General features: G+C 35.3%; 1 long non-coding RNA gene across 1 annotated transcript in view; it reads right to left on the reverse strand.

The window, feature by feature from the left end:
- The window catches only part of LOC143419547 (uncharacterized), a 43106-nt gene that overhangs the window by 31531 nt on the left and 592 nt on the right, over nt 1–10983 (reverse strand). The window contains exon 2 of the long non-coding RNA XR_013099550.1: nt 10775–10842. This is a non-coding gene — a long non-coding RNA (uncharacterized LOC143419547). The remainder of the gene's footprint in view (nt 1–10774; nt 10843–10983) is intronic.

The raw sequence follows: 10983 nt of genomic DNA on the forward strand, positions 1-10983 counted from the left end.
CACTGGCCGGATGACAGGGAGGATCCACTCTGAAGTCACTGGACGTGATGAGGATCATATGGGACTTCATAGTTTCACAGAAACGTTGTGCTCTGTGATTACAGGTTTTAAATGGACATAATGACTGCCTCTCTCTGATCAACAGGCTAAAGGATTGTTTTCATTGTTAGTGCTCTGTACAATGTATGCTTATTTAGTATTTCATCACAGAGCAAACCTTTATTTATTTAACATTTTTTTATTTTGTTTTAATGTTGAATTAACTGTGGGGATTTTTTTAAGTGGGCACTTGGGATGTCATATGACCAGAAATGTGGTAACTGGAATTCAACAGTATGGAAGAAAAAATCTGCTGAGAACGAAACACATACAAAAACCCCCAAGAAAATTCAAATTCATTCCATGTAATCCAATCTAAAACATTTTAAACTGCTGAACAGCAACACAAACAGTGTTAAAAAACAGTGTTAACAGAATGATTATGATGATTTTGTACCAAAGTTTCAGGTCACATGGCACACCTAGTGTGTAGTGTGGGGTATCAGCTGGTAAGTATAGGTTTTTTTTTTTCATATTTGTGTCCTTAGAGTTCAGATAGATAAAGCCTTGTGTATAATAATTAGTCATAATCACAACTCAAAGTCAGGGACTAACTAATTTTGGGACTTTGTGTCTGAGCCCAGGTTAAAACAATGTGTAAAAAAGCATTTAGTGGCATGGCTGAACAATGCTGTATTGATACTTATTTATCCATGTTCACAAAAAGGACTAATGTGTTTATTTGATTATTTGCATGTGTTAAACTGTGTCACCACCTTACGCTTTCATTTGACTTTACTCAAAAATCTCTATACAGTTCTCTTTTACCACTGTGTGGACTCTGTTTACATTAAAACATAAAGAAGAATGAGTAATAAAAAGATGTGTAGACAGATTAAGTAGGACGATAGAAACAGCTGTTTAGCCATGTTCTAAGAAACCAACACAATTTAAAGGTTCAGGATTGTGGTTTTAAAAGTTGAATTTTCATGTATTTCATATCTTGCTTATTATTTTTTATTTAGTTATTTAATTTAGTTATTTTTATTTATTCTACTAGTCCTTTTCAGAAAGAAGCTGTAAAATATGACTTAAGATTTTTATGTTATTTTCTATGACATACAAAATAAATTGATGTATGTAATACTATTAAACATGATATACACATGTGTATATGTCTGAAAAACATTATGCTGTATATTAAAGTTTGTATTTTCTCCAGAATTTTTGTTCAACTCTAAATTTTCTTTTGTCATTACTCATCTTTTTATTATTTACATTTTAAACATGTTTAGCTTTTTTCCAACTTCTTCTGTGTGAACATCAGCTTTCAAAAGTTCTGCACTTTTGTTTTCAGGTGAAAATTTCTGTATTTTCCAGCTCATTCGGAATTTTTAACTTAACATTCAGCAATTAATTCATTTCAGTGCATACATTCAGATTCAAGCATTCACACTGCAGTTTCTTCAGAAAATGCACTTTCTAGTTAGTGTGAATGCTTGAAAAGCATTCACAGTATTGTTCTTCTAATCTTTATTATTATTATTATATTTTATCTATTCCGTACGTTTTTTGTAATCCTACTCCTTCAAAACCGTTCAACTTAGAAAAACCATTCAAACACCGTTAGATTCCTATTCTTTTGGACAACACTGCTTCTATTTTTCTCATTTTTAACATTTATATTTTTAATTTTATTCAACTTTATTCAACAAAAATTTATAATGTATTTCAATGGGGAGACCCTTCAAATCCTCATTCAACTTACTCATTTTTAAACTCTTACTACTTCCACATACATTGACATAGAGCCACCATTCAAACTTTAAAACGAAGACAAGACATTCAACTATTCAACTTGTATTTATCTTTTCAATATCTATTATACTTTTTCTTCAGTTCCAGTTTAAGTTTCATGATGTTTTTTCACCCGTTTCAGAGTTTATAATGGGTGTGTATGGGACGGAATGTTGGGGCTAGAGTGAGAGAGCTCAACTGCTAGAGTGAGAGGAGCAAAAAAATTAATCTTAAAATATTTTTTAAAACTGCTGCTGTGTCCACAGCGTTTGCTCTACAGCCACCATTTTACCCTCAAAACGTAGCCATCGCTGTCCTCTTTCATCCAATGTGTTTACTATTGTCCTAGGTGTTATGGTTCTTTCATAAATGTCACCAATGCACAGCCTCCTCCCTCCAACTCTTCCATAGACTCTAATGTTAAAATGGCTCAGAAGGTTCTTTTGAAAATCAGAAGAGCATGGTGTCTTTCCACTGTCACCACGTCCATATAATAAACTCCACAGGCATGAAAACTGAGAATTCAGTAGACTAGACATTGCTGTCGCTCACGGTGAAAGAATTTCGTCAATACGACTTGTACTTTTCATATGGGAACGATTTGTTTCGGCCTGACTTTTCTGTTCATTTTAAGCAGCAAAAGTGAGGTGCATGTCTGTGTCCGTGTGTATGGAGCCATTGGGTGCGGTCACTATAGCAACCAGGCTCACACCTGCCTGCTTAACGAGCTCTCTCTCTCACTCTGCCAAGATTCATCTGAAACACTTCTCTTTCAACTGCTGCTGTCTCCACAGTGTTACAGCCATCATTTTACCCTCAAAACGTCGCCATTGTTGTTCTCTTTCCAACATCTTGTCTTTCAAAGCTCAGAGATGTAAACTTTTTAAACTGTGTGGATCCAAGTGGAGGGATCACATTTTAGTCATTCAGTGATTCAAAGAATATGACCTTTTAATATTCTTTCAGATGTTTTCTGACTCTAAATGTTCTTTTCTCATTTCTTAGGTTTTTCTAATTTACAATTAAAACATTTTCAGCTTTTTTCCAACTTCTTCTTCTGTGTAACCTTCAGCTTTTAGCAGTTCAGCACCTTTGTTTTCAGGTTAAATTCGTTTTTTTTTGTTTTTTTTTTTTTAAATCTCATTCAATATTTTTAACTCAAAATTCAGCAATTAATTCATTTCAGTGCATACATTCAGATTCAAGCATTCACACTGCAGTTTCTTCAGAAAATGCACTTTCTAGTTATTATATTTTATTCTGTATTCCGTACGTTTTTTGAAAGCCTACTCCTTCAAAACCGTTCAACTTAGAAAAACCATTCAAACATCGTTAGATTCCTATTATTTTGGACAACATTGCTTCTATTTTTCTCATTTTTAACATTTATATTTTTAATTTTATTCAACTTTATTCAACAAAAATTTCCCATGTATTTCAATGGGGAGACCCTTCAAATTCTCATTCAACTTACTCATTTTTAAACTCTTACTACTTCAACATACGTTCACATAGAGCCACCATTCAAACTTTAAAACGAAGACAAGACATTCAACTATTCAACTTGTATTTATCTTTTCAATATCTATTATACTTTTTCTTCAGTTCCAGTTTAAGTTTCACGATGTTTTTTCACCCGTTTCAGAGTTTATAATGGGTGTGTATGGGACGGAATGTTGGGGCTAGAGTGAGGCAGCTCAACTGCTAGAGTGAGAGGAGCAAAAAAATTAATCTTAAAATATTTTTTAAAACTGCTGCTGTGTCCGCAGCGTTTGCTCTACAGGTATGATTTTACCCTCAAAACGTAGCCATGGCTGTCCTCTTTCATCCAATGTGTTTACTATTGTACTAGGTGTTATGGTTCTTTCATAAATGTCACCAATGCACAGCCTCCTCCCTCCAACTCTTCCATAGACTCTAATGTTAAAATGGCTCAGAAGGTTCGTTTGAAAATCAGAAGAGCATGGTGTCTTTCCACTGTCACCACGTCCATATAATAAACTCCACAGGCATGAAAACTGAGAATTCAGTAGACTAGAAGCTGCTGTCGCTCACGGTGAAAGAATTTTGTCAATACGACTTTTACTTTTCATTTGGGAACGATTTGTTTCGGCCTGACTTTTCTGTTCATTTTAAGCAGCAAAAGTGAGGTGCATGTCTGTGTACGTGTGTATGGAGCCATTGGGTGCGGTCACTATAGCAACCAGGCTCACACCTGCCTGCTTAACGAGCTCTGCCTGCCACTGTACCAAGATTCATCTTAAGCACTTCTCTTTCAACTGCTGCTGTGTCCACAGTGTTACAGCCATCATTTTACCCTCAAATTGTCGCCATTATTGTTCTCTTTCCAACACTGTATCTTTCAAAGCTCAGGCATTTAAACTTTTTAAACTGTGTGGATCAAAGTGGAGGGATCACATTTGAGTCATTCAGTGATTCAAAGAATATGACCTTTTAATATTCATTCAGATGTTTTCTGACTCTAAATGTTCTTTTCTCATTTCTTAGGGTTTTCTAATTTACATTTAAAACATTTTCAGTTTTTTTCCAACTCCTTCTTCTGTGTAACCTTCAGCTTTTAGCAGTTCAGCACCTTTGTTTTCAGGTTAAATTCGTGTTTTTTTTTTGGTTTTTTTTAATCTCATTCAATATTTTTAACTCAAAATTCAGCAATTAATTCATTTCAGTGCATACATTCAGATTCAAGCATTCACACTGCAGTTTCTTCAGAAAATGCACTTTCTAGTTATTATTATTCTATTTTATTATTATCTATTCCGTACGTTTTTTGAAAGCCTACTCCTTCAAAACCGTTCAACTTAGAAAAACCATTCAAACATCGTTAGATTCCTATTCTTTTGGACATGATTGCTTCTATTTTTCTCATTTTTAACATTTATATTTTTAATTTTATTCAACTTTATTCAACAAAAATTTCCCATGTATTTCAATGGGGAGACCCTTCAAATTCTCATTCAACTTACTCATTTTTAAACTCTTACTACTTCCACATACATTGACATAGAGCCACCATTCAAACTTTAAAACGAAGACAAGACATTCAACTATTCAACTTGTATTTATCTTTTCAATATCTATTATACTTTTTCTTCAGTTCCAGTTTAAGTTTCATGATGTTTTTTCACCCGTTTCAGAGTTTATAATGGGTGTGTATGGGACGGAATGTTGGGGCTAGAGTGAGGCAGCTCAACTGCTAGAGTGAGAGGAGCAAAAAAATTAATCTTAAAATCTTTTTTAAAACTGCTGCTGTGTCCGCAGCGTTTGCTCTACAGGTATGATTTTACCCTCAAAACGTAGCCATGGCTGTCCTCTTTCATCCAATGTGTTTACTATTGTACTAGGTGTTATGGTTCTTTCATAAATGTCACCAATGCACAGCCTCCTCCCTCCAACTCTTCCATAGACTCTAATGTTAAAATGGCTCAGAAGGTTCGTTTGAAAATCAGAAGAGCATGGTGTCTTTCCACTGTCACCACGTCCATATAATAAACCCCACAGACATGAAAACTGAGAATTAGGTAGACTAGACATGGCTGTCGCTCACGGTGAAAGAATTTTGTCAGTACGACTTTTACTTTTCATTTGGGAACGATTTGTTTCGGCCTGACTTTTCTGTTCATTTTAAGCAGCAAAAGTGAGGCGCATGTCTGTGTACGTGTGTATGGAGCCATTGGGTGCGGTCACTATAGCAACCAGGCTCACACCTGCCTGCTTAACGAGCTCTGCCTGCCACTGTACCAAGATTCATCTTAAGCACTTCTCTTTCAACTGCTGCTGTGTCCACAGTGTTACAGCCATCATTTTACCCTCAAATTGTCGCCATTATTGTTCTCTTTCCAACACCGTATCTTTCAAAGCTCAGGCATTTAAACTTTTTAAACTGTGTGGATCAAAGTGGAGGCATCACATTTGAGTCATTCAGTGATTCAAAGAATATGACCTTTTAATATTCATTCAGATGTTTTCTGACTCTAAATGTTCTCTTCTCATTTCTTAGGGTTTTCTAATTTACAATTAAAACATTTTCAACTTTTTTCCAACTTCTTCTTCTGTCTAACCTTCAGCTTTTAGCAGTTCAGCACTTTTGTTTTCAGGTTAAATTCGGACTTTTTTTTTATCTCATTCAATATTTTTAACTCAAAATTCAGCAATTAATTCATTTCAATGCATACATTCAGATTCAAGCATTCACACTGCAGTTTCTTCAGAAAATGCACTTTCTAGTTAGTGTGAATGCTTGAAAAGCATTCACAGTATTGTTCTTCTAATCTTTATTATTATTATTCTATTTTATTATTATCTATTCCGTACGTTTTTTGAAAGCCTACTCCTTCAAAACCGTTCAACTTAGAAAAACCATTCAAACACCGTTAGATTCCTATTCTTTTGGACAACATTGCTTCTATTTTTCTCATTTTTAACATTTATATTTTTAATTTTATTCAACTTTTTTCAACAAAAATTTATAATGTATTTCAATGGGGAGACCCTTCAAATTCTCATTCAACTTCCTCCTCTTTAAACTGTATCTACTTCCACATACATTGACATAGAGCCACCATTCAAACTTTAAAACGAAGACAAGACATTCAACTATTCAACTTGTATTTATCTTTTCAATATCTATTATACTTTTTCTTCAGTTCCAGTTTAAGTTTCATGATGTTTTTTCACCCGTTTCAGAGTTTATAATGGGTGTGTATGGGACGGAATGTTGGGGCTAGAGTGAGGCAGCTGAACTGCTAGAGTGAGAGGAGCAAAAAAATTAATCTTAAAATCTTTTTTAAAACTGCTGCTGTGTCCGCAGCGTTTGCTCTACAGGTATGATTTTACCCTCAAAACGTAGCCATGGCTGTCCTCTTTCATCCAATGTGTTTACTATTGTCCTAGGTGTTATGGTTCTTTCATAAATGTCACCAATGCACAGCCTCCTCCCTCCAACTCTTCCATAGACTCTAATGTTAAAATCGCTCAGAAGGTTGGTTTGAAAATCAGAAGAGCATGGTGTCTTTCCACTGTCACCACGTCCATATAATAAACTCCACAGGCATGAAAACTGAGAATTCAGTAGACTAGAAGCTGCTGTCGCTCACGGTGAAAGAATTTTGTCAATACGACTTTTACTTTTCATTTGGGAACGATTTGTTTCGGCCTGACTTTTCTGTTCATTTTAAGCAGCAAAAGTGAGGCGCATGTCTGTGTACGTGTGTATGGAGCCATTGGGTGCGGTCACTATAGCAACCAGGCTCACACCTGCCTGCTTAACGAGCTCTGCCTGCCACTGTACCAAGATTCATCTTAAGCACTTCTCTTTCAACTGCTGCTGTGTCCACAGTGTTACAGCCATCATTTTACCCTCAAATTGTCCCCATTATTGTTCTCTTTCCAACACCGTGTCTTTCAAAGCTCAGGCATTTAAACTTTTTAAACTGTGTGGATCAAAGTGGAGGGATCACATTTTCTTCATTCAGTGATTCAAAGAATATGACCTTTTAATATTCATTCAGATGTTTTCTGACTCTAAATGTTCTTTTCTCATTTCTTAGGGTTTTCTAATTTACATTTAAAGCATTTTCAGCTTTTTTCCAACTTCTTCTTCTGTGTAACCTTCAGCTTTTAGCAGTTCAGCACCTTTGTTTTCAGGTTAAATTTGATTTTTTGATTTTTTTTTATTTCATTCAATATTTTTAACTCAAAATTCAGCAATTAATTCATTTCAGTGCATACATTCAGATTCAAGCATTCACACTGCAGTTTCTTCAGAAAATGCACTTTCTAGTTATTATTCTATTTTATTATTATCTATTCCGTACGTTTTTTGAAAGCCTACTCCTTCAAAACCGTTCAACTTAGAAAAACCATTCAAACACCGTTAGATTCCTATTCTTTTGGACAACATTGCTTCTATTTTTCTCATTTTTAACATTTATATTTTTAATTTTATTCAACTTTTTTCAACAAAAATTTATAATGTATTTCAATGGGGAGACCCTTCAAATTCTCATTCAACTTCCTCCTCTTTAAACTGTATCTACTTCCACATACATTGACATAGAGCCACCATTCAAACTTTAAAACGAAGACAAGACATTCAACTATTCAACTTGTATTTATCTTTTCAATATCTATTATACTTTTTCTTCAGTTCCAGTTTAAGTTTCATGATGTTTTTTCACCCGTTTCAGAGTTTATAATGGGTGTGTATGGGACGGAATGTTGGGGCTAGAGTGAGAGAGCTCAACTGCTAGAGTGAGAGGAGCAAAAAAATTAATCTTAAAATATTTTTTAAAACTGCTGCTGTGTCCACAGCGTTTGCTCTACAGCCACCATTTTACCCTCAAAACGTAGCCATCGCTGTCCTCTTTCATCCAATGTGTTTACTATTGTCCTAGGTGTTATGGTTCTTTCATAAATGTCACCAATGCACAGCCTCCTCCCTCCAACTCTTCCATAGACTCTAATGTTAAAATGGCTCAGAAGGTTCTTTTGAAAATCAGAAGAGCATGGTGTCTTTCCACTGTCACCACGTCCATATAATAAGCTCCACAGGCATGAAAACTGAGAATTCAGTAGACTAGACATTGCTGTCGCTCACGGTGAAAGAATTTTGTCAATACGACTTGTACTTTTCATATGGGAACGATTTGTTTCGGCCTGACTTTTCTGTTCATTTTAAGCAGCAAAAGTGAGGCGCATGTCTGTGTACGTGTGTATGGAGCCCTTGGGTGCGGTCACTATAGCAACCAGGCTCACACCTGCCTGCTTAACGAGCTCTCTCTCTCTCTCTGCCAAGATTCATCTTAAACACTTCTCTTTCAACTGCTGCTGTGTCCACAGTGTTAAAGCCATCATTTTACCCTCAAATTGTCGCCATCGTTGTTCTTTTTCCAACATCTTGTCTTTCAAAGCTCAGAGATGTAAACTTTTTAAACTGTGTGGGTCCAAGTGGAGGGATCACATTTTAGTCATTCAGTGATTCAAAGAATATGACCTTTTAATATTCATTCAGATGTTTTCTGACTCTAAATGTTCTTTTCTCATTTCTTAGGGTTTTCTAATTTACATTTAAAACATTTTCAGTTTTTTTCCAACTCCTTCTTCTGTGTAACCTTCAGCTTTTAGCAGTTCAGCACCTTTGTTTTCAGGTTAAATTCGTGTTTTTTTTTTGTTGTTTTTTTAATCTCATTCAATATTTTTAACTCAAAATTCAGCAATTAATTCATTTCAGTGCATACATTCAGATTCAAGCATTCACACTGCAGTTTCTTCAGAAAATGCACTTTCTAGTTATTATTTTCTATTCCGTACGTTTTTCGCCGACTATCTCCTTCAAAACCGTTCAACTTAGAAAAACCATTCAAACACCATTAGATTCCTCTTCTTTTGGAATGGTGTGCTTCTACTTTTCTCATTTTTAACATTTATATTTTTAATTTTATTCAACTTTATTCAACAAAAATTTCCCATGTATTTCAATGGGGAGACCCTTCAAATTCTCATTCAACTTACTCATTTTTAAACTCTTACTACTTCAACATACGTTCACATAGAGCCACCATTCAAACTTTAAAACGAAGACAAGACATTCAACTATTCAACTTGTATTTATCTTTTCAATATCTATTATACTTTTTCTTCAGTTCCAGTTTAAGTTTCATGATGTTTTTTCACCCGTTTCAAAGTTTATAATGGGTGTGTATGGGACGGAATGTTGGGGCTAGAGTGAGACAGCTCAACTGCTAGAGTGAGAGGAGCAAAAAAATTAATCTTAAAATCTTTTTTAAAACTGCTGCTGTGTCCGCAGCGTTTGCTCTACAGGTATGATTTTACCCTCAAAACGTAGCCATCGCTGTCCTCTTTCATCCAATGTGTTTACTATTGTCCTAGGTGTTATGGTTCTTTCGTAAATGTCACCAATGCACAGCCTCCTCCCTCCAACTCTTCCATAGGCTCTAATGTTAAAATGGCTCAGAAGGTTCGTTTGAAAATCAGAAGAGCATGGTGTCTTTCCACTGTCACCACGTCCATATAATAAACTCCACAGGCATGAAAACTGAGAATTCAGTAGACTAGACATTGCTGTCACTCACGGTGAAAGAATTTTGTCAATACAACTTTTACTTTTCATTTGGGAACGATTTGTTTCGGCCTGACTTTTCTGTTCATTTTAAGCAGCAAAAGTGAGGCGCATGTCTGTGTACGTGTGTATGGAGCCATTGGGTGCGGTCACTATAGCAACCAGGCTCACACCTGCCTGCTTAACGAGCTCTGCCTGCCACTGTACCAAGATTCAACTTAAGCACTTCTCTTTCAACTGCTGCTGTGTCCACAGTGTTACAGCCATCATTTTACCCTCAAAACGTCGCCATTATTGTTCTCTTTCCAACACCGTATCTTTCAAAGCTCAGGCATTTAAACTTTTTAAACTGTGTGGATCAAAGTGGAGGGATCACATTTGAGTCATTCAGTGATTCAAAGAATATGACCTTTTAATATTCATTCAGATGTTTTCTGACTCTAAATGTTCTTTTCTCATTTCTTAGGGTTTTCTAATTTACATTTAAAACATTTTCAGTTTTTTTCCAACTCCTTCTGTGTAACCTTCAGCTTTTAGCAGTTCAGCACTTTTGTTTTCAGGTTAAATTCGTTTTTTTTTTTGTTTTTTTTTTAATCTCATTCAATATTTTTAACTCAAAATTCAGCAATTAATTCATTTCAGTGCATACATTCAGATTCAAGCATTCACACTGCAGTTTCTTCAGAAAATGCACTTTCTAGTTGTAACTAACATTGTTAATTGGTATTAGTGTAACCAAATGCTTTGGTCCCTTTTAGTATCGAAGGCTTAGGTTAGGCTTGTAAACTTGGAGTACAAGGCCAAGCTTAATGGAAGAGAGGGATCTTTCATATTAGTTACCCTGTACTGTTCCTGTTATGTATAAATGTTTCCTGGAAATGTCTTCAGTTTTCTTCAATGCCGCAGCACTACCTATGCAGACACACAACAAAGCTACTTTACTTTAGACAGTTGAATATGTTTAGTTTTTCTTTCCTGAAAAAAAAAGGCATCAGGTCAACATTTCAAATGATCCTTTTCTTCGCAATCCCTACCAATCATATAACTAC

The sequence above is a fragment of the Maylandia zebra genome, linkage group LG7 (assembly GCF_041146795.1).
Source record: "Maylandia zebra isolate NMK-2024a linkage group LG7, Mzebra_GT3a, whole genome shotgun sequence".
In the NCBI taxonomy this organism is placed as follows: Eukaryota; Metazoa; Chordata; class Actinopteri; order Cichliformes; family Cichlidae; genus Maylandia; species Maylandia zebra.